This window comes from Protopterus annectens, chromosome 3.part1 (genome assembly GCF_019279795.1).
Source record: "Protopterus annectens isolate FY-2018-M chromosome 3.part1, PAN1.0, whole genome shotgun sequence".
Lineage (NCBI taxonomy): Eukaryota > Metazoa > Chordata > Ceratodontiformes > Protopteridae > Protopterus > Protopterus annectens.
Genome location: NC_056732.1, coordinates 696166441 through 696193109, shown reverse-complemented (window position 1 = coordinate 696193109; position 26669 = coordinate 696166441).

Sequence of the window (26669 nt, the reverse complement as noted above, 5' to 3'; positions counted from 1 at the left end):
AGACATCTGTGCATTTGCATGTGCCACAGATTGTGTGGCACACCAGCTACATGTGATGCAGTTAGGACAAGAGTACAGACATGGTGAGGTATAGGCTGCACTGGCCCCTCAGAATGAGAGTCTGCTAGCAGTGACACAGTGGGTACAAACTGTGACCTCTACAGGTACTGCAGCAGTGTTGTACTACCAAAAGGATTCTGCATTCCCTGATTGTGCTCAGCAGATTGCCTCATAAGAGAGGCAGGCCACATTTCTGCAGAACCACCATTGGCCATTGAGCATCATTGTCTATGGCCATCCTGCACAAAGTTCAACTACTGGCCCATCTGCAGAGGTTCTGCTAGTCACAACAAGGCCTTCAACTCACAGTCATGCTCCTTCACTTCAGCATGGTGTTGTCCCCCCATCCGTCTCCTCTGTGGAACAACCAGGGCAACATGTTTCTGTATAAGGTCAGGGCAGAACAGACTGTAATGTGAGACATCAGCATGGTTGCTCTGGACTGCATTACAGTATGTCCAACAGTGTCATAGATATAGTTGGCTCATATTATTCAATTATCACTTTATGTGATATATTTTTCTGTGACTATTAAACATTCTGCATTATGTCCTGTGTGGTTTCTATTTTTTCATATTAATATATTGTAGAGAATTAAATCTGCAACACTGATGTGTGCCCCTTATTTTCCATACAGTGAAGAAACAATCTGAGTGTGTATGCATACATGTGCCAGTTGTGACCTGAGGTAATGATCCCTGTTGTTGCACAATTGCATATGTTCAGATTGTAACATATTATGATGATGGTGTTATGTCTGATGCTCAGTGTGTACATCTACTGTGCAATTAGTGTTATGTCTGATGCTCAGTGTGTACAGTACATCTGCTCAGTGTGTACATCTAGTGTGCAATTGGTGTTATGTCTGATGCTCAGTGTGTGCATCTGCTCAGTGTGTACATCTAGTGGGCAACTGGTGTTATGTCTGATGCTCAGTGTGTACATCTACTGGTCAATTGGTGTCATGTCTGATGCTCAATCTGTACATCCAGTGGACAATTGGTGTTATGTCTAATGCTTAGTGTGTACATCTAGTGGGGAATTGGTGCTATGTCTGATGCTCAGTGTGTACATCTGCTCAGTGTGTACATCTTGTGGGCAATTGCCATTAGATGCAATCTGTGCTGCTGTGGTGGGGAAACAACTAAAGCTCACTGTTTAGACTGTGTAGTTGTGTATGTGTGGCTTGTCATGACTCAAAGTTGTGGGTCAGACACTGCCGTGTTGCCTGGGTATGCACTCGTGGTTGCAACCTACATTGCCTACACTTGTGTCTTCTGCCCTGTACATCCTCCTTCTCCTCTTCCTTTAATACCTGTGGGATGTCCTCTTCAGACATCTGGGGTTCTTAAGGTCATTCACTAAAACCTGCATCTGGAAGACCACCATATACTGTAGTTAACATGTTGTGTAGCATGGCACACACTGTTATCATCTGTGCTACCTTCTCATGTGTGTATTGCAGTATACCCCCCAATGTGCCCAGACATCTAAACCTAGCTTTCAGTACACCAAGCACATGGCCTATGGTGCTTCCAGTTGTTGTGTGTGCTCTAAATTAGTCCTGCTATGTAGGGTTGGCTGTTCTCTGTATGTGGTAATTATCCATATCTCAAGTGGATAATCACAGTCACCTGTTTTGGGGAATAAAAACACTTTTGGTCAAAATGAATATTGCTGAGAGTGGTATCCTTAACTTGCATCCAAGCTGTGTTCCTGTAATTACCCGGTGCTGTCCCTCAAGAATTTCACCTTGCTGGAATGCAGCCCACAGTCCACTTTCCCTCCATAGGGCAGCATCATGGCCACTTCCAGAGTGTGCTGCCATGATGTTTGTTATGCTGAAATCTGCTGTACACACAACTTGGCAGATGATGGATGGCCAGCCTTTTCTTTTTATGTGTCAGTCTGCTTCAGGATGTACTGGTGTCTTGATAGGTATGTGTGTACAATCTATTGCACTGAGTACATGGACAAAGATTACAATATTATAGAAATGGTGCATTACAGTTCTCCACTGCATGGTAATGGATGGAATGTATATGTAGTCATCCACCTTGCTGAACATTGCTTTCAGGAACTTTGCTAGGATATGGCTGGCAGCTGTCTGCAGTACTCCAACAGCATCCCCCATGTGTTCTAAAATGTCACAGATGCAAGTAAGACCAGCATGAGAAACTTTGGTTTCAAGTGGGATAGGGTTTCTTTACAGAGTCTGCACAGATATGTGTGGGGAACACATGTTGCAGGCAGCCTGCACCAGTTATCTGTCTAGGCGGTACATGTCAATTATTTTCTGGTCTGACAACTGGTTTAGTTGAAGTCTTGATCTGATTCTAACTGGCTATATCCTGCCGCTGCTGTAGTTCATTAACAGCAGGTTGCATTTTATGGGTTTTTTTCATTCTTTTGCTATGATTTTTGGTGAACTCTATTGTATTAGCTTTAATTCCTTGGGGTCCATAAACCGGATGTCGAGGATTTTAGAAACAGAGTCAGCATGGAAGTTTGTTGCATTTAAGTTGCACTGTGTCTGCACAATGTGTTTTGGAATCTGATGGTGTGCACAGAATCCATAATTATCCATTGCTCAATAGTTAAGTAATCAGACTGCCTTCAGTGTGCCTTCTAAAATCGCATCCATAGCAGGTGTGCTGAAGTATTCATTCAGTGTTTGCACTGTCAGCAAATAGCTTCCAAGAACTTTATAGAATCAGCCCAATTTAGCAGAATCAGAAGATATCAAAATAACTTGCTTTTACATATAACTTAAAAAAGGAGGAACTAATTATGTATATCCAAGAGCAATTCAGAAATAATTGTTCAATTCTGCTATAATTTTATGTCATATATTTTTGTGACTTATTCAAAATATTATTCTTTGAAATTATATGTAGGTTGGATAATATATCAATTTTTGTTCTTGAAGTTGAAATCCCATTTACTTACTGAATTAAAACACTTCTCGGGTGTTGGGCAACTATCTAGTCTTCATACCACTCAACCTCTTACAGCAAGAAATCTGGACAAAGCCATAACTAATGGGGGGGGGGGAAGTCCCAGAAATAGGGACAGTTTTTAAATATTGCTCTTGGAAACTTAGACAGTAGACAGAATAGCAGATTTTGCATTTGCATGAATTTTCTGAGGGGTATGAAGTCTGAAACTCAAATGTCTGTCATTATTTTCTGACTTCAATCTTCAATTATTTTCCAATGATTTGCCAGAAAACCACAATTTTATGAGAAACAGACCATATATATTTACATCACTCTTTACAGTAAAATCAGCACTAACTATGGATATCTATATAAGATATGTATCATTAAAATATATCATCTTGGACTTACAGATTCTGTCAGAACCCATAAATTTTCTAATAAAAAAATTAAAGGTGAAGGGCAATTGCTACCACATTGCCATAGTTAACGGTAGCTAACAGTGGGTTTGGGACTTGTGTGGGGAACACAAATAACACACATACCCAAAGAGGAAAGTTTGAGATAGAAAAGAAGGTGTTGGATATGGGTGATGAAGACGGACACATAAAAATGGATGATGCAATTTTAAAATCTGTAGGAAAGTCCAAGGGGCATGGGCAATTTTTTTTTTGTGAGAACAGACCCCAATTTTTTTTTTTTTTTTTTTTTTTTTTTTAAGAATAGAAGGAAATGCAAACATAGTGAAAGAGGTGATGAAGGTCATCATGACAGGCATACCCATAGAACAAATAGCACAATACAAGACAGGCAAAAGACAGAAAAAACAGTAAAGAAAGGTACACAGACAGCACACTGCACAACACAGGCAATGGAAAATGAACAAACAGGGTGAGGATACATACTAGGCACAGTGAAATGCAGAAACATATATACCTATACACTATCACCTTACAACATGTCACAAACTGTATGGCAGCCATACGTGGATGTGTATAAAAATGGTAGATGTGTGTTCCAGGGGTAATAAAGTAGGATAACAGCATACATTGGATAAATATTCATATATCCAATTAGTCCATCAGCAGTACGTGTAAGCAAAGCAACATCACAGATGAGCAAATGCAGTTGATAGATAGACAGAACCTGAGGACAGAACCAAACCTATGACAATGCGTGTGAAAGGCAAGCAACCAAGTATAGTGACAAACTGTAGTAGTGCAGAAGAGCAACAAATATTGCTACATATACAAGTAGGTGTACACAACTCATCAAACTTGTAATGGAATATGTGTGTATTTTACACTCACATGCCATGTCAAAGGCTACACACAGGTGTACATGTGTATGCCTGTGTGTCTGTGGCATAAATGGAATGTACATGAAATCAAGGTCAGTAAACATACATGCACCAATGATATGTAATAATATGTTAGAATATGTAATAGTACAGTATAATGAATACAGCAGGCTGTTCACATGGATATAAAAAAATTACACTGGATAACACACAAGTATAATGAGAACAAGGGCACATTGCAAGCATTAGCCAGCAACTTGTGTGCACATCCTGCATTGTACAATGCCCACACATGTGGCACATTTACTGTGTCAAGATTAATAAATGGTAACGGATAGTATTTTTAACAAAGGCAAATATACCTGCAAAACATAATGGGCAAATATGAAGGTGAGAAGGGGGTGGACAACCTTAGCCCACATCAGGGTAAAGCAGGGCAAGATATGTTGACACAACGCAAATGCATGTGTAAAGCACACAAGGTGCTCTAGAAGCCACTCATACATGCATTTAGCCAAATGGAAAATATATGTTAAATGGCTTGATGGATTGTTGATGCCCACATAACTGGACATGTATAAATCATACTTCCACAGTAATGTGCAATCATGTCACATCAACATGCATAGGTAAGCAAGCTAAAAATTAAAAGCACATACACGTATACTGTCATGCAAATGTCAACTAAGGAAACACAGGTGCATGTCAACTACCCTGGTCATTATGGAGCACCACTAAATGCTCACATCAAAGGTAAATGTCTGCATCAGAATGTATCTGACTATGTGCAGACAACTGTACAGTCATTTAATGTGTACAACTATTTATGGAAGGTGTACACTGATGTCAATAAGTATGGGTGTGGAAATGTTACATACAACAAACATGGCATCATGTACTGTGAAAGAATGTGTTATCTGTACCATTGTGTACAGATTAATGTTACATTGCTATCTGGTGCAGTCAAAAAAGGAGGACTGCACATAGACAGGATATGCCTGTATATGACCCCACATGGCATCAGGATTGCCAAACCATGACCCAACACCATATCATGACAGTGGGGTATCATGACAACTGCCATCCAAAAAACATGTGGAATGACATGTCTGTGTGTTGTACATACCTGATATGGCAAAACAGGAATACAAGGCATATCACACAGTTAGTGATGGAGTATGGACAACATAGGTTGTATGTCAGTTAGCCCAATAAAACACGTTTACTGGCTACCTCTTGCAGCACTATCTGCACGTTGAATGCAACAGTGCATGGACAGTTGAATGCAGTAAGCGTAATGTGTTAATATGTGTCATGCACAAATTAAAACCAAAGTAAATATTACACAACAATAATACATAATCACGACAGATCCATGGTATACATGCACAAGAGTGCATATACAGTTCAGTCAATTAAATGGCAATCACATCGGCAGCATAACACAAGGGGAGCACACAGAAAATACTTACCAACCAGAGGGACCAGGCTGATGGGGTCAGACTCCTGAATGATCTCACGCGATATCACCCTGAATGAATACCGTATAGCCTGTGTGACATCCCCAGAGAAGGTCTCAGTAATCTCATCTGTGTTCAGAACACGTGGTTCATGACCTCCCAGATCTCCTTTTGAAAATCGTCTCTACCCTGGTCATGTTGACATTTCCTCCAGGATGCAGGCAGGATGGCTTGGGCAGGGGCAGGTCCAGGTTTTCCTATGCATCATCATCATCATCATCATCATCATCATCATCACTGTCATCCTCAGAAGACTCTGGCAGTGTCCTTGCATGTGCACATCACCGTTTTTGGATTGGAGAACATCCACTGATACCATGGTCTGTAAGGATTAATTGCAAAACACAACAGAAAAGAAAAGCAAATGTCTATCACACAGAACAGTCCCATGAATATCATAGCACAACTCAGTATGATTACAATGACAATTTACACAAGGAATGAGACATGTCCATTATGGACAAAGTTAGCTATGGCCCTATATGTTGTACTCCTAAAAAGGACAACGGTATTTTTCTGAACAATTCCATATGCGTAGAGACACACACACACTCACACACACACACACACACACACACACACACACACACACACACACACACACACACACACACACACACACACACACATACACACACGTCACTAACTTTGTAAAAATGTATGAATGCTCATATCAACATATTGTACTCTCTGCATTCAATGATTTATATGAGCAGCAGCAGCAACATGTCATTGTTAAAATGAGAAGAAAGTGATTCGACAATATTGTGGATAATAGGCAAGCCATATGACAAACACCTGAGACAGGCAGTATGATATTTGGCTGAACACACATAAATATAATGAGCAGAACATTAAAAATAATATATGTTCAATCACCACAACTGTTGACATATGAGAATCTAATATATCTGTTACTAACAGTATTGTATGTGTAGAACTGTTTGCTGATACTGAACTGCCACAATAAGATGGGTATTTTCTCAAGTGTCAGTCAGCCTAGGCTATAACTGTTTCTACAAAAACACCCAAGGGGTTGGAGAAGTTATAATACCAATGTTAACCTGCAATGTGTGCGGAGTATGAACTGCTACAATCAAATATGTATCTGTTCCAACTGTCTGTCAACCAAGGCTATAACTGTATTAAAAAAAAAAAACAGGTGTCTGAGGCATCACTGTTGAACTGAAGGGCATGCCACACTGTTTGCAAACAGCAGTGCAAACACTGACACAACAAACACCCATTCTCTCCATGAATGGGCGGGCTATAGACAACAGATCAATCACCACAGCCAGACATACAAGTGTGTCAAACCATGCAACATAAGTACTGCTAAAAGCATTTACACTTGTCAAAAATATGTGCTGAAAAAATGACTTGATACATAAAATACCAACATAGTTAGATTTTATCCACAGTTGTAAACACAGCTACTGTGCGCAAGAGTGTAGCCAGGCATACTCTTTGTACTCTAATGAGCACATTTTTTTCTAAGCAGCATATCAATATGGCCTTTTTTTAGTCATATTATGTCTACAACTGTCTTAATGAATGCCCCCAACAACAGATGCAATATTGCTAATCTTAAAGCAATATCTTTAATAGTTTTAGGGGGAATAGCTGAAAATGTTACTTACATTTATTAAATGCTTGGAGGGCTGCATTTTCCAAAGATGTGTCCACTTTTAAGTGATAAGTGTCCAAGGAGGGGTAGCACTAAGAGCTTGTGAGAAATAAAATTTGCTTGCTACACCCCTAAGTCATGATTTCATTTACGTTATTGATGCATTATGGGTATTCCTGAATTCTAATCAATAAACTGTTCATAGGATCATAGGAGATTACTAGGCTAATGGTTCTGGTGCCCTTACAAGCCTAGCCAAGAGTTTATCCCCAAAAAAGAAACTTCAATCAGCATCTATTGCCCCTATCAATGAGGGACACAGGTGGAACCCTTGGGTCAAATTTGTGGTTACCCATCCATTCATCAAGGTTGCGCTTGAAGAGGGTCAGCAACGTACTTTGTTTGACATGTATGAGTGTATTCCAGAGATGGGGTAGCCTCTGGGAGACAAACCTGCTCTCCAGCAGGTTTTGTTAATGTTGCATATTAGATTTAAGCCTTTTGATCGGGTACTTCGCGAGGAGTTCGACTTATGGAGATGGAGGATCTCTAGTAGAGCAGGGTCTGAGACTGCCTTGTGGGTGAGACACAGATCACCTCTGAGCAATCTGTATGATACAGAGTAGAGTGATAGTGATTTGAGCCTGTCCACATAGGACAGGTGTTGGAGGCCATGGATTACCTTTGTGAGGTATTTCTGTGGCCTTTCCAGTTGCTGCAGGTGTTTGGACAGGTACATACCAAACGGGGTGGTGTACTCAATTATTGGCCTAATGATGGAGGAGTACAGACAGGCAATAACCTCCTTTTTTCTGGATGCAATCCTTTTACTTATGAGATGAACCAAGTAAAAGGCTTTTCTGACCACTGCTGCTGCATGATGGTCAAATGTGAGATTGTTGTCAACTTGTGTACCCAGGTATCTCACCACAGGTTGTGTACTTAGGGGGTTGCCATTAATGTGGCAATAGTAGGGGCCGTGCTTTTGCTTTGTTGAATTTAACTTAAGGCCATGACTTTGGCAGCAGTCATTTGTTGCTGTGAGACCCTCTTGAAGTATGTTAACATCATTTGGGGAGTCAATGACAGCACCCAACTTACAGTTGTCCACAAACTTGGTCAGCCACAGGCCTTTTGTTTTTGCCATGGACCTCTGAGAAGTAGATGCCAAATAATAGAGGTCCCAGGACAGATCCCTGGGGGACATCACTAGTGACAGGTCTGCTGTCGAAGGTGGTGGCACCTATTTTGACCTTGTGGGTCCTATCAGTGAGCCAGTTGGCTACCCATCTGATGAGAGAGGGATTTACACCAAGTTGTGTTAACTTTTTGATGATGCCCGAGTGAGGAATTGTGTCAAAAGCTTTGGCCAAGTCAAGGTAAGCTGTATGTACTGACTTTCTCTCATCCAGTGCCTTGGTGACACTCTCAAAAAAGTCAACCAGGTTCAACAGGCAAGATCTGCCCCTGATGAATCTAAACTGGGTGGGGTCAAATGATTGGATATTGCCTATGTCCTTGTTTATGAGGTCCATAATAATATGCTTCATGACCTTACAGATCAGACTTGTCAAGCTAATTGGGCAACAGTTTCCAGGGTCAGTAGTGACACCACCTTTGACAAAGGGATGACAATGGTAGTTTTCCACTCTGCTGGAATGAAGCCTGTACTTAGGCTATGGTTGAAAATAGTGCTCAACCGTGAGGCAATTTCTAGCTGGAGATGTTGCAGAATACAGCCTGGGATACTATCAGGTCCCATGGAAGCTGTGTTCTTCACCTTGGGTAGGGCCTTTAACTCTTGATCTATGGAGATGTGAAGTGCGGGGTAAGTATCAGGGATGTCAAATGGGCCTTGGGGGGCAGGGGGGTGAAGTTTGCACTGACCCTATCTGTTAGCAGGTTGGCTAAGTCAACAGGATCAGTGTAAGTAGTACCATTAAGAACTAATTCAGAACAAACCTGGGCTTTGCCATGGAGGTTTCTGATGTAACTAAAAAAGGTTTTGTGGTTAGCCTTTGTTTCAGAGGCTAGTTTTGATTCAAAATTGGCTTTGGAGGTTTTTACTAGTGATATAATTTGCTTGTTGAGGCTAAGGGGGAGTTTTTCCAATTGGGAAATTGTGCCTTTTTACACCTGGACAACAGTTTCTTCCTTTTGTTGTAAAGCCTGTTGAGAGATGCCCACCACATACATTTGTGCTTCCTTGAGGAGCAAGTTTTAGTTCTGTTGGGTATGACTAAGTCCATGCAGTTGTACAGGTGCTTGTATACTTCACTGGCTTACTGTTCAGCATATTTGTTCACATCCTTTGAGGGGGGGTGGTGGTGGTGTGAAGCTACTGATACCCTCCCTTAGAGGGTTGTAGTTTTTGAGAATTTTTTTAGCCTGATTATGGCTGGGGGTGTTGGACAGGCTAGACACTTCGAATGAAACAGACCGACGGTCTGATCTCACCAAGGAAGAACTTACTATCGGGGTGGTGCAGCAGTCTCCATGTTGGTGAGAACCAAGTCTAGAATGCTATCTCCCCTTGTGGGGGGGGGGGGGTGAGACAAGCTGGTCTAGTGCATTAGAACTGATGAAGTCAAAGAATCGTTGGGTGAGTGCATTAGAGCAGGAATAGTTTACCCAGTTTATGGTGGGGTAGTTGAATTCATCAAGGATCAGGGTGTTAGGGGATACCTTGATAGACTCAAGTAGGTCCAGGTAGGAGGAGTGGGTGTCCTGAGTCATGGAGGGGGGGTCTATAGCTGGCTATAACTTGGATGGGTGTCTTGCCAATTGTCAATTGCTCCTGGAGAAGTTCTAGTGCATCATGCTGGCAAACCAGTCTGGAGGTGTGCTTGTCTTTAATAAAAATAGAAACTCCACCACCCTTAGTCTTCCTGACCTCATTTTTGGGTAAGAATGTGTGGAATAAGATATAGCCTGGTAAGGCAGGGGTACTCTCTGCAGCCTTGAACCAAGTTTCTGTGACTACACATATATTAGCATCTTCCAGTGCTAGGAAAGCCTCTAGTGAGTGCATTTTCAGGTTACGGCTCCTAGCATTAAGCAGCATGACATTCAAATTGATTTTTGACAGATCTTTTATGTTGGAAGACTTGTCTGTGGGACATTGCCTAAAAAGGCACAATGGGGAAGGCAAGAGCCTTGGCCAGAATCCCGAATCCCAGGGGTGACAAGAGGAGGACATATCTGCCAAAGCATTGAGGCCTGTCAACCATGTCATCCCAGGCAAACAGATACTGGATCCCCTTGGAATGACACCAGAAACTAAGCCAATTGTTGAAGTCAATTATTTTTTGTTGGTATTGTGGTATCATTCTTGGTAAAGGTAGGATGCTGCTTAGGGCTAGGGTCATACTTGCCTAAGACACATACTCTGACAGCTCCATCATGTCTCTCTTCATATAGTCAAGGGAGGTACATCTCAAGTCATTCACACCAACATGAACAATGACAGAGTCATACTTATACCTGTTGTGGAGAGACTTAAGTGCATGTGTGATGTGGTGGATTCTGGCACCTGACAGACAACTGACCATGATCTTCTCCTTGTCAAGCCTATTGAGAGGGACATTGGTGTGTCTCACAATTAAGTCATCAAGGACTAGTATGTTTGGTTTAATGTTGGGCTTTATGGGCTTTATGAGCCTTATGGGCTGTGATTGTGAGACACTGGTGTGTTGTCTGCTGTCTGTGATGTGTTTGGTGTTGTGTGTGGAATGTTTGTGAATGTGTTTTGGAGGTCTCTGTTGTTTAGGTAAGTTTTTGAGGACCTCTGTATAGGTGTGTGTGTGTGTGTGTGTGTGTGTGTGTGTGTATGTGTTGTGCTTGGCTATGTGATGTGATGTGGATGGTGTGGTGTTTGTGCTAGCAATCCCCTCTTTGTCAGGGGTTCTGACTGAGGTGCCAGAGAGCATGGATTCCCGGCTACTGATATAGATGCATTTCTCGCAAGAAGAAGAATTATGTGCTAGGAGAAGAGGGCTGTCAGTGAACATGAGGCAGTTGCTACACTATCTCATTATACCCATGTCGACCAGGCTAGCAGGAGAAACAGATGGGAATTAGCCAGACATAGTGTTCTGAAACTTGGATGGACTTGGGGAGAGAGGGTTTTGATAAGGGTTTGTCCACAAGAGTGTAGACCACAAAAACCTTCTTAAATGTAAAATAACTGGCCTGAAGCCCAAGTGCTAAAACCAAAACTAAGAGGGTTAGAATAACAGACACATTTAACAAGCAGTAATAAATACAGCAGAATAAAACTACTTCAACACTTAAGAGTAAGCAGGAAGAACATAATTACAGTAAAAGCACCCGAATAAAGTGTAATTTTTTTTGTTTGTTTTGTGGAGAGGGAAGTAACAAAAGATAATTCAAGATTAAGAAACAAAGAGGGTTGTTCTTCCCAGATGCTGTCTCTATACACAGTAGACTGAGCTGATGAGATGGGACTGGCAGGAGTGTTCAAAATCAAAGAAACAAGGGGGTAGCTACCCAAATGATCTCCCTGTACTCAGCACAGTAAAGAAATGAGATGGACTGCGAGGAGTGTCCAAAATCAAATTTACAGCAGGGGTGGGCAATTCCAAAGCCAACAAATTTAAGAATACACCAACACTAGGGTGGTAGGGTATGAAAAACAAAATGCAGACCTTAAGAAAAGCAATTTCAAGCAAATCAATAAATGCAGCACAGTTTTGTTAACTAAACCAAAATGCAGACACCAAGAAAAGCAATCTCAACCAAATCCATAAATGCAGCACAGTTTTAACTAAAACAAAATCCAGACACCAAGAAAAGCAATCTCAAGCAAATCAATAAATGCAGCACAGTTTTGTTGACTATCACTGTACTTACAGGCTATCTGTATCCAGATAGCTATCAAATCAGTCACAGCTAGGCCATAAAGAGCAGCTAAGATACTGATACTGTCTCACAGAATTGTAACTCCTTACACAGTAGTATAAAAGAAAACTTAAGAACCTCAGGGAATTAGATAACACAAAAAGCCCCCGCTATGAAACCACTGAACAGAATCTAGGCAATGCAATCCAATACAACGCACTCGAGTGGAAACAGGAGCTGATTCTCAGAATTGCAGTTGAAGCAATCTTCAGTTTATTCACACAACACAGATAAAATCCAACACAGTGTATCAGAACACAAATTGATATAACAGATGGTTTAGCGCTTTCATCTGACTAATGCAGATTTCTTCAGAGCCATTCTTTACTCAATCTCATCAGTTTAAATATCCAACTTTTTGGCGCCAAAAACCTTAATTGGTAAATATGTACATGTTCCATCAACAGCACTTTCCTCTCCTCATACATAAATATTTGTTTGCAAGCATATCCTTCAATAAATAAATAACTGACATACATATAATATATATAATATATGTGATGTGTATATAATAAGCATATAAAACCTAAAAACATTGTAAAAAATAATTAAAAAATTATTTACTAGATGTAATTAATATAACTGTATTTACATTGTACTTATACATAAATCCTAAAAAAGACGTGTTAGGAAGTACCTATAAAAATATATAACATAATGAGATACTAAAAGGGAGAACTATATATGAGATTCCCTACAAAAAACAACAAACAATATAAAAGGGATCAACACTGAGGTGTGTAAGCACTTTAAGGACATCCCAAAATCAAAAAAGGCTTTATACTGATGAAATCATTGATGCCGGGGTGTGTGGTTGCATCTAAAAGTATTTGCCATCTACTTTCCAATGCCCCTAATTTAGCTTTCCAATTACCACTTCCTACCATATTCTCTACTTGATCCAAGATGGCAAACTTAAACTCATGTTTCTTCCCCTTTACTGTAATATGTTTACTCAAGGCATTATTAGGATCGCCTTTTTTCATCTTGTACGTGTGTTCATATATCCTCGTCTTAAACTTTCTTTCTGTTTTACCTACATAATATGCATACATTATGCAGGTCAATACACTATCCCTTGACTGTTACAATTTCCCTTTTTGAATGTACATTTACTATGTATGCTGTTCTTTAATTTTACACAACGCTGTTCATTAATCAGTGGGCATTGTTTACACATCCCACACTTCGTTGTGCCCTTGGATTTATTACCATTCCTTATGGTTTTGTTATTGTTCCTATTTTCTATCATTCTTTTTATGTTGCAGCTAGTTTTGAATGTAATACTAGGTATTTTTCCTATAATGTTCATGTCTTCCTCATCAAGATTCATGGAATGCCAATGTCTATGTAATATTTCCTTAACAACATTGGCAAATGGATTGTACATGACCACACATACCCGTCTATTAAAAATTTCCTTTGGTTCTTTTTCCGTTTCAATTTGTCCTAATAAAGGTTTATATTTATTTCCCCATTCAGAATTAACATACTTGGTTACGTCCGTAACCATTTCCCTAGGATATCCTCTATCTTCAAATAGTCTTTGTATTGTACTCAATTCTTTAACCATGTACTCTCTAGTGGAAGACATCCTAGCGGCCCTTACACATTGGCCTTTGACTATATTCTTGAACATATGGGGTGGATGACTACTCCCATACTGAATGTAGTCATTGGAAAATGTAGGTTTTCTGTATAATTGCGAAAAGAATCCTTTTGTGTCAGAGCCAATGTAAGCATCTAGATATGCTATGCTCTTTTTCTCTATAGTATGGGTAAATTTCAAAAAATCCGTAGTATTATTGATGTAATTGATAAATTCCTGAATACTCTCAGTTTCCCCCTTCCATACTATTAATATGTCATCCAAAAATCGTGTATACATGGACATGCGTTTGAAGTATTCACTGGTAAATATGAATTGATTTTCCCATTCGAGCATGACCATATTTGCAAATATGGGTGCACAAGATGCACCCATTGCAACTCCCCTAGTCTGTCTAAACGTTTCTCCTAGGAATTCAATGTAGTTATGATCCAAAATAACTTCCATCATGCTCATTATCAATTGAATTTTGTCCCAAGTGCAAGCTGAATATTTTAGCAAGCTCTTACTAAAAAATTCCAGACCAATGTCCCTAGGGATACATGAAAAAAGATCTTTAACATCTATCGTGATGAAAGTAATATCTTCGTCCCATATATCATGTTTCAACATATTCAATAAATTCCACGAATCCTTGAGAAGATGCGGGACTTTATCATAAATATGTTTGGTCCAATGGTCCACTACTACTCCCAAATTAAATGTTTTTGACTTCGACCCAGAAATAATAGGTCTGTATGGTGGCTCCTGTACATTTTTATGAATCTTCGGGATCCCAATGATGTGGGCCAATATGGGATATTCATTCCTGACAAAATTATATAGGTCTTCATTAATTCTGTTGTCCAGTAAGTACTCCTCAATAATCAAATCTATCCGTCTATGTCCTATGTTAATCTGATTCCTGGATATGGCCTCATAATTACCAGACTCAAATAGTATGTCATGGATTTTTTGTTGATAGTCACTAGTGTATGTTATCATAATCCCCCCTCCCTTATCGGGTTTCATTATTCTAATTTCATTATTAGACATAATGTCCTTTAATATTTTCCTTTCTTTCTTGGTTAAATTATCTTGATGCACACATGATGGTTCTACTCCTTTCATAATCCTATTGTAAGTCGCATATATATCCCTACTGACTGCTTGTTCATACAAGGTCACCTGAGTGTTATTAGGTGGGATGAATGTACTTTTCTTCACCAACTTTTTTGTATAGTCTATCCCAGATTCATCAGTATCCTTAAAGTGCAAGGCCAAGTTTAGCCTCCGACAAAATAGTTTAACTTCTTTTATTACATCAAATAAATTAAACTTTCCTGTTGGTATATATTTCATCCCTTTACTAAACAAGGTGAACAACTCTTCCTGAATATCTAAACTAGTGTAATTGTATACCATAAATCCTTTAAAATTATATATCTTAGGATTTTTAACTAATATGTTAGTGTCTGTGGGTACATGACCGTGCACAAAACTGGTCTTGTCACTGTCAGACCCATCACTGTGTATATTGTCTTTTTTCCTATTATTATCAGTTAATACCTTTGTTGAAATCTCTTTGGTGCTGGGAAAAAACGTCCTCCTTGAAAATTTGCTTGGCCATCCTGTCTAGAAAATCCACGAGTTCTTCCACTATACTCAGGATGATCATAATTAGTTTCATTCCTACCTTGTGGCCATATATGTGCTCTACCTCCCCTATATAATTCTGTATCTCTCTTAATTTTGTTCAATTTCCTATTGTAAATAGTTTTCATTTTGTAACTAGCTGTCTGGAATTGTTGATAATATAGTTATTGCCATATATCAAATTCATTGTCCGTAGTAATCTCATCATTTAATTCTTCCAACTCTTTAAGTAAATTAGCTATTTTCTCATCATTGTACTTCATCAACATTTTTATATACATGTTTCCAAACACATCAAATAATTTATTAAAATCACTCTTTACAGTACTATTATATTCAATCCCTAGGGGCAGTTTAAAGAAGCGCAACCCTTTGGGTACAATTTTAGTATTAATGCACTTCTCCAAATATAAGTTATCTAATTTTACACTTTTAAATTGTATAAGCTTTTTGCCCATAAGGAAAATTTTGTTTTTCAAACCATTCATCTCTCCATTCCTTGCTAAATTATCACATCTATTTTCATTTTGTACATCTGTATCGAACACAAATTCATCATTCAAAAAATTTTGCATTAAATTATTATTATTTTCTCTGCCTTTTTTCAATACATTTCTATCTGATTTTTCTTTATCAAAAGCATCAATGTTAGGGCTAAACACAAAGTCTTTGAACGCCATACCTGTGTTCATTTTAGTGGCGTTCTTTTTAATCACTTTAGAATACGTTTTATTTTTATCCCATACCTTAGGTTTAGCCCCCAGTCTTTCATTCTCCTTGCGATGGTGAAAAACGCTAAAATCAAAAGTAAAGTCAGTTTCGGAAAGTAAGTTTTCACCCGTATCCTTGACATCGATGGTAGTCGTTGACCTGCCTGTTTGGGTGATATTATTACAGCCTGGTTGTTGTCCGTTTGGTATATCCCCCAAACTGTTTAGTTCTACTCGCTCTGCTAAGAAAGGTGGTGTTGTCGTCACATAATTCTCCCGTTGCGGTGAGCTGGTAGAATTACCAGCCTGAATAGAAGTGGTAAGCTTCCCTACCAAGTCCAACAGCTTGTTCACATCCGCCTTAAGCGTCGTCACTTCCGCTCGCAAAGAGGCAAACTCCGCTCCACACAATGAAGTGTCAACCTGTACTGGATCCGTCATACTGCAACTGATAACCAATATCCAATATTACCAACATCTAGTAAATAATTTTTTAATTATTTTTTACAATGTTTTTAGGTTTTATATGCTTATTATATACACATCACATATATTATATATATTATATGTATGTCAGTTATTTATTTATTGAAGGAAATGCTTGCAAACAAATATTTATGTATGAGGAGAGGAAAGTGCTGTTGATGGAACATGTACATATTTACCAATTAAGGTTTTTGGCGCCAAAAAGTTGGATATTTAAACTGATGAGATTGGGTAAAGAATGGTTCTGAAGAAATCTGCATTAGTCAGATGAAAGCGCTAAACCATCTGTTATATCAATTTGTGTTCTGATACACTGTGTTGGATTTTATCTGTGTTGTGTGAATAAACTGAAGATTGCTTCAACTACAATTCTGAGAATCAGCTCCTGTTTCCACTCGAGTGCGTTGTATTGGATTGCATTTTATTCTGGTTGGTGATATTGGATATTGGTTATCAGAATCTAGGCAATGACCAGAAATATCAAGAAAATAAAAGCACTACAGTTTTGTTAACTATCAGTAAAACAGAAAACAAAATGCAGACACTGAGAAAAGCAATCTCAAGCAATCAATAAACGCAGCACAGTGTTGTTAACTAAAACAGAATGCAGACACCGAGAAAAGCAATCTCAAGCAAATCAATAAATGCAGCACAGTTTTGTTAACTAAAATAAAATGCAAACACTGAGAAAAGCAATCTCAGGCAAATCAATAAATGTAGCACAATTTTGTTGACTACCATTGATAATAGATTAAGTGCAAAAATATATACTTATAGGCTTTCTCTATCCAGATGGCTATCGAATAAATTACAGCTAGACCACAAAAAGTGGCTAAGATACTAATACTGTCTCACAGAATTGTAACTCCATATACAGTAGTATAAAGGAAAACTTAAGAGCCTTAGGGAATCAGATAACACAAAAAGCTGTGCTCATACCTTGGGTAGGCTGGCTTCAAAAGAAGGTAAACCAATCCTCTGCTATGAAATCAGCTGAATAGAATCTAGACAGTGACCAGTAATATCAAGCAAATGCATAAATGCGCTACAGTTTTTATTAACTATCAGTAAAACAGAAAACAAAATGCAGACACCAAGAAAAGCAATCTCAAGCAAATCAATAAATTCAGCACAATTTTGTTGACTACCATTGATAACAGAATAAGTGCAAAAGGAATATACTAAAGAATTTCTGTATCCAGATGGCTATCGAATCAATCACAGCAAGGCCACAAAGATTAGCTAAGATACTACAATTATTGTAAAAAATACAGGCCTGTAAACAAGAGAAGATGCACTTCAGTTCATAAAATATGTAAAATAATCAACATACCTCTCTCTCTCTTGATCCTCAAGCCTGTGCATCTGCTTGATACACATGACTCTGTTCTGACTGCAATCCTTGTTGCCTGAAATCAAAAAAATAGAATGTATGAAAAATGTACTCCTCAAATAACACTCCCCCGGATTTACTAATCTTGCATGCAGGACTAGTGTAGTCCTGCATGGAAGTAGCTGTTTAGGAGGAGGACGGCAGCGTGCCATGCATATTAATGAAGGCATGCTGCCCGAGCTCCCAGGCTTACTCAGAGTGTGTATGACTGCAGGGGATGTGTCTAAGAGCAGAGCTCTCAGAATAAACACACCCCTGCAATGTAGAAAAGCAAAAAGTGTTCAGAGATGAGCAAGATCACTCATAGGTGTCCGAATATCCCCATCAACAGTTACCCATGTGTACAATAGCAACAGTACATAAAAAATAAATGAAGAAACACCTTTATTTTTTTTAAATTCCAATTACAGCTAACCATAGGTGCGCTGGTGTGCCCGTCACTTAACAATTGTTAAAACAGCTTAAAAGGCTAAAGAGGATAACAAGGACGATATATGCAAATGACGCAGCACAGCAATAGTGTAGTGGTTAGAGCACCTGCCGAACAAACAGGCATTCCCAGTTCGAGTCCCACTGCAGTACATATCATTTTCTATGTGAAATCTGTATATGAATGTATTTTTACATCCTTTTGCTGTATAACCTACCAAATAACATTTAAATGTGAACTGGAGTATTGCATTAAAGGCACATGTGAAGTGTGAGTGTCATAATGAATAAGGCACTAGTAAGCAGGTTTAAGCAGAAATAAAGAGTAGTAAGCATATATAAGCACTAGTAAGCGTATTTAAGTGTGTTTGTGTGGGGGTCAGCATTGCCTACACAGATCAAGCAAAGTAGAAGCTAAATGAGTGTAAAAAACTGTAACCGGAGGTTAGCAGTGCTTACCGTCTCGCAAACCTGTGCAAACCCCGCATGCAACTGCTTTAAAGTGCCTTAATCACTCTGTACCCTACGGCCCATGTCCTGCCCAGCAACAAAATAAACTGTCTCTGCAAAGCTCGAACTCTGGGCCCTGTACACTATAGTAACAGTAATTAACCACTAAGCCATCATAGCAGTACATATGAATGAGGTATCAGCAAACTAGTCCTCACCACAGGAAAATCAAACCAAACATGTGAACTGAATCTATGTACAGTGTGAAGTGGCATAACCTGCTACATAACATAAATATGTGAACTGGAGTACTGCAGTAAGCATAGATGTGAGGTATTATTGTAATGAAATGTAGAAGTAATAGAAGTGTAGAATCATGAATACCAGACACATATAGAGCCTGTAATGAATAATAAATCACTGCCAAAAGGCAAATATAGTGTTAATTAACTATTAAGCAATGCTAAAAGCAGCACAGCTCAACTTAGCAAGAGTAAGCAATGTGTAAGGGAGCCAATCCAATCTGCCTAGCGGTATACCCCTTTAAGCACTGCCAACCTTAGGTAAGCAGGTGTGCCCATAGCTTAATCTTTTCAAACCCAGCCAATCATGGAAAAGTGTGGGTAATTGGCCGTATTTAAACCACACAGACAGGAATACATTCCATAACTGGTTGTAGCTTCCTACTGTAGGCAGAATGGCTAGTATGGTTGAAGGCACTCATTTTAGAGTGCAGCGCTGGGGCATCCAGGAGTCAAAAATCATGGTATGGCTCCTGGTAAAACACCATGAGGAGAAACTACTACAGGGCCAGTACCAGGGCTTGCAGTATAAAACTGAGGCCTGGGACAGTCTCGCCTGTGACCTCACTAGTGCCACAGGTATCCCCCGGACTGGTGAGCAGGTCAGGCATCACCATGCTGACCTGAAGCGGCGGAGGGGGGATGTACTGGAATAGTGGATCCAAAAGTCTTGGCAGATGGCTAATGCCCAAGTACTGAGTAAGTACTCATTCTTACTAAGTAGTTAAGAATTGCCTAGCTTGTGCATACTATGGATGGGTATGGCTAAATATCACTGTATTTCCTGACAGCTGCAGATGAGTGGGCTGTGAACCAGCAAGCCCATGATGCTAGGTTGCAAAGCCTGCGTCACGAGGCAAGTTAGTAATTAGTCTGCATGTACTGTCATATCAAATAAATATAATAGCCTTAGAAGGTGTTGTATGAATAGAAATAAATGTGTAATAGTGTGTGAATAAAGGTATAACCCCTGGAGTGCTTCTGTTTACTCTTCTGTCATATGTTGGTGAACTGTCGCATACTATAAATAGTACTGTTGTATTTTAAGCAGTGTCACCCACACTGTGGTATGCAGATAAAATGTGTATGAAGTCCTGCATAACAATGTTGGAAGTGCCAAGAGGTCAGTCATATGTACAAGTGAGGGATACTTAGAAAACTGTAGAAAGCTTTACATCAGTGCCCTGATAGCACAGTGTACTGTGATGTTAGCTATACTTTTTTTGTCACACACAGCAGGCGTTTGAATCCTGGGAATGCTACTAAGTTGTATGTATAATCATACCCCACAACTGTACAGATTTTGTTACAATGTTCGTATAGAAAGCTGTATGCATAATTACACACAACTGTACAGAATTTGCTAGAATGTTCACATCAAAAGTTGTATGTATATTCATACCCCACAACTGTTCCAATCTGTCCAGCATGTCCAGATAAATGGCAATCTGGTACCCCGTCCCCCTGAAAAATCAGTGTGATGATCCAAGAAATGTAGGCAGCCGTTAATGACATATAACTGATAGTCAAATGTGTAAATAGTCATAGAATGTATAAGAAAACAAACCTGTCATTCTAGCACCTCACTCAAAGTGTATGACAGCAATTCTCAACATATGTTACATTAACACCTGCATCTTGTCATGCCTGTATGTAAGACACAGGTCACGTATATAATAATCTATAAACATACCAGTGTACAATATAAGGCCATTGGGTAGTGTAATAATACATGTAAGGGAGAGATCACTGCAGTGACTAAGAATGTTGTGAAAACTACAAGGATATATTAGTTGGTAAATGAACTCTCTCTCTCACCCCTACCACATGTGCAAAATAACCCAATGACACTCCTCAACTGGAATGTGTACACTCCATACTTTTGTTGGGAGATATGTCCTAATGGTTCATAAATATTCACATTTGTTTCTATGCATGTGCCATGTTAAAATAAACCCATATTGGTCGCCTGTTGCCATCATTGAAGCCTGCATGCTCTTGTAATGGCCACTGTTGTTCCATATAAGCATGTGTTCTGCTTGCTCTGCAACTGTGTTAAATCTGGTGTTTTGGGTTAATGGGAATATCTATGCATGCTGTTATAACTAATCCTGGATGCTGTTGACTGTTACTAACCCATATCTGTCATAAACCTGCTACAACATAGCTCGCATAGGAAGGCTGATCCTAGCGGACTCACCTGTCCCACCTCAGCTGGCCATGGCACCTGGCACCAGCACATCTGGGGCCCAGCCTGGGACCTTCTCCTCCATTGGCCCTGTACCACCTTTGGGTGGAACTGCTGCAGGGGATGGGGCTCACCCCCCCTGGAGTGGGTGCGGAGGGGAACCTGTCACCCATCAACAGGTCCGGGCCATGGTGTGTAGGGAGGTAGATCTGGAGAATTGAGACTGGCTATGCCAGCTTGAGGGTCAAGTGGTGGCAATTAGAGGGTGAGCCTGCCCCTCCTACACAGCCCCCAGCACAGCCACCTTTTGGCCCGTGAAGGTACAGTGGTGACCGCAAATGGGTGCGGACCTCAGTCGCACTGTTTCCAGTTGGGGGCTCATGGGCTTGCGACTTCCAAACACCCCTCCCCATCCAAGGTGTTTACCCCCACATGTGGCATATACTGCCCCTGTATGCTTCTTTTTTGTCTTGTCTGCTAACCTACCCAACCTACCTCTCCAAATATACCTACTACCCATCCCCAACATCCCACTCTCACCTGAAAAAAAAAAAAGGGCAATCAGTTCCCACAAAAGAAATCTCACCCCATACACAGCTGTCCATTTTGCACATGTGTCCACTGGACACATGTAATCTGGTCTAATTGGCATCACAATGTATATATGTTGTCCTCACCCCTTTCCCAGGGGTTTGAGGGTCCAAATCAACCTCCAAATTCAGTGTATATGCACAGCTGTTGCTGTAGAAGAAATCGGCAGCTATGGATCTTTCCTACACCCTTCCTGCACATGCCTAGCTATTTTCCCTACTGTCTTACCCTCTTTGTGCCCTCTTTTCACCACTTTCCTATCAACCCTTTTTCTTCTCTTTTAAAAAAATTAGCGTGGGGGTAAGCAGGAGTAGGCACTTTTAAGGATCAGTAAGCAGGTGTCAGCTTGTTTGCACGGGGGTAAGCTATGCCTACACAGGTTAAGCAATTTAGAAGCTAACAGAATATAAGGAACTGTAAAGAGAGGTTAGCAGTGCTTACCTCTGCGCAAACCTGCGCAAACTTGCTTACAACTGTGTTAAAGTGCCTTAATCACTCTATCCAATGGCCCGTGTTCTGCCCAGCAATAAAATAAACTGTCTCTGCAAGGCTCAAACCGAGGACCCTGCACTTCATAAACAAAGTGAATTGCCACTAAGCCATGGCAGATATACATAACTCTGACGTTTTCACAAACATATCATCCAGCACAATCAGTCAACAGTACAGGAAATGTAGTAATATCATACCACACAACCTCTTAATGAAAGACTTCTGGACAAAGTGTGCCAAATATGTGGGTACAAGTAGGAATATATGTCAAATACTGCTCTAATACACCTAAATGTTGCTAGTTACACAGTTATATGCATTAGAACACATATTTGAAGGAGATAAAGTCTGAAACACAAATGTCTTGGCACTAGTTACTGACTACAGTCCTGAGATCATCCATGTCAATTGCCAAGAGAATGAGGTACAGGCCAAAAATATGAGCCGAACATGCATAGACATATGGACATATATATATATATATATATATATATATATATATATCTGTAAATGTATATGACAGATAGGCAGCTATATGTGTGTGTGTGTGTGTGTGTGTGTGTGTGTGTGTGTGTGTGTGTGTGTGTGTGTGTGTGTGTGTATATATATATATATATATATATATATATATATATATATATATACAGATAGAAATGTGTATAGCATTTCTACATGGGAATAAAATCCTGAACCACTCACTACAAAATTACAGACCATAAGCACTGTTAATGGGGGTGGGGGCTCAAATGAGGGATACCTGGTAATTAGTGCTATGTTACCCCTCCCCCACAGGCCTAACGGATATGCTGTGCAATCCACTCTCCAGCACATGCAGTTCTTGACTACAGGACCCTCCACAACACAGCCACAATGCTTTAACAGTAAGCCAATTCACCTGTAAATGTCAGGGCAATATCTGTAAGATATCATGCAGAAAAGTCATTCTACCGTAGGGAATGTACAATGTGGAAGGAGTACACATTACAATGGTTCAGATATGCACACACATCTATACATTGACAAATATGTTCAGATATTAGGTTGTTGAGTAGATGCTGGGTTGGGAGGGTGGCCTAATGGTTAAGATATTTGCCTTACAAACAGAAGGTGCAGGGTTTGCGTCTCACAATGCATAATTGGCTATGCTTAAAATGGCTTGCAATGGCAGTTAGATTAGTACTAATCTATGAACCTATATATATATATATATATATATATATATATATATATATATATAGATAGATAGATATATGATATATATATATATATATATATATATATATATATATATATATATATATATATATATATATATATATATATATATATATATATATATATAGGTACATACACATATACACAGACAAAAGGTATTAGTAGCCATACATATGTGGAAGTACTGGGTGCAAAGTATATCCCTCAGCCACAAGCCCTATAACTGGTACCTGTGAAATGTGTAGTGTGGCAACCATTCCCACAAATGAGAATACTTACATTAAACATATACCCACTCACAATTCAAAGGACATGACACAACACACAGGTATGCATATACAGAAAACCTTTATTTGTGTACTATACAATAATGTACACCATTATTTACAGCACATAAATTCTGAAATATGTAATCAGTGATGAATGCAAGGCCCACACAAAACAGTAGATGCAAGCAATGTGGATATATAACATACTATGCTGTCCAGGCCAAGGCCTTCAATTAGTACAACAGTAGACAAAGGATTTGCCTTCAAGATAGGTAACAATCAACAATTACTGATGTAGTTCAGAAACCTCCAATTACACCCTGTAGTCAAGCTCTAGGGGGAAATGTATTAGTTGTGGTAATGTCAATGTATCTGTCACACGTATGGACCCTGACCAACATATTTTGTGGGAGTCCACGATATGACTGGGGTGATTGCAGGAATGCTAGCAGTAAATAATGATAGGCCATTACCTAACAACCCCAACTGTATCACAGCAGGACAAAGCCTGCCATATATGTGGAGGACAGAGGCAAGAACACAGGACCATACTTGCAATATTGCTGTTACACATCCTGGAAATTGCTGGTGTTACAGGATTTGTTGCAATATACCCTTATGCAGGAATAAGACATCAGAAACACAAATGGATGTAACCATGTACTGATAGCATGCAACAGACAGACTGCCAGTGATATATCTAGGACAAGACCTGTGTGGTGCACAGACCAGACCAAACAGACAATCCACTGGCCATCATGTGGATAGGCCCACAGTTGAGAGCTATGCAGACAGACTGCATTCTATCCTAAACTACTATGTACACACAAACACTGCAAGGCCAGCAATATACAATGCACGTAACAACACTACTCACTCTGTCTGTAGGTCTGGAACCTCATACAAATGTGTAATTGGCCTGTGTCTGCAATTCCTGCATGGATATGAGCAGAGCTAAGCACTGCCTACACAGGTTAAGCAATGTAGAAGCTAACTGAGTATAAGAAACTGTAACAAGGATTTAGCAGTGCTTACCTCCGCGCAAATCCACGCAAACCCACTTACAACTGCTTTAAAGTGCCTTAATCACTCTGTATGCAACAGGCCATGTTATGCGCAGCAACAAAATAAACTGCCTCTACAAGGCTCGAACCCAGGATGCTGCGCACCATACACAAAGTGATTTACTACTAAAACATGGCAGATATACATAACCCTGATGTTTTCACAAACATATCATCCAGTCCAGTCATTCAACAGTACAGAGAATGTATTCCAATATATAGATGTATGTGTGTGAGTAAATATATTAATGTCTAAACAGGTACAACATATTGATATATGTATATAAATATATATATATATATATATATATATATATATATATATATATATATATATATATATAAATATATATGAACATATAAACATGTAAATGCCTACATCTATAGATATATATGTGTACATCTACATGTCTAAATATATACAGCAGGTTATATATATGTCAGCAGATGTGTATATATATACATATATAGGTATATATATATATATCTATATATATATATATATATACATATATAGGTATATACAGACATAGCTCTGTAGATAACAATGGGGAAATAACAAAAACATATATGTCCTCATGCAACGTTAATGGGGTTGAGAGGCCCCACACAATATACGTCTGGTACGAATAGGTATACTCCACCCCAGCCAAGCACGTCCCCCCTGTAATACAGTACCAAGTGTTGCAGATCCCATAACCAGGACCAGATATGGCATGGCCATCCCGAGGATACATATACACAGACACATATATGCAGATACAGGTATATATATATATATATATATATATAGATATATATATATATATATATATATATATATATGTATATATACATATATATATATATATATATATATATATGTATATATACATATATATATATATATATATATATACATATATATATATATATATATATATATATATACATTTATATAGATATATATGTAACTACACATACACACACACATATATATGTACAGTAAGATACATATGTAGTATGTGCACATAATATGGAGCAGCCAGTATTCCTACAGTCGCCACCTTATCAACTGGAGACTGTATGAGCGACCCATATGAATGACATTCATAGCCTGCAACATATACCCACAGAGATATCAAAGGGTATAACACCACACACAGGTGAACAAAAATGAATGTGAAAGCTTTATTTGTGTACTATGACATTTGTATATGCAATGTCATATAGCTGTTTAAACACTGACATCTGTATTAACAGTGTAAAGCAACTGTGAAACAGTTATACTAAGACAGTAGTCTGGAAAGGTTGACATATGTTGCTGTCCAGGCTGAGGCCTTCAAGTAGTACAATAGTAATGACAGACTGGGCCACAGCATACCAGACAATCAGCAGTACGTAATGCAGATGTATAGGTTAATAGTCTCTATCTACACTCTGTACACAATCCCTAGGGGGTACATACCCCAGTTGACACAATGGGATGTA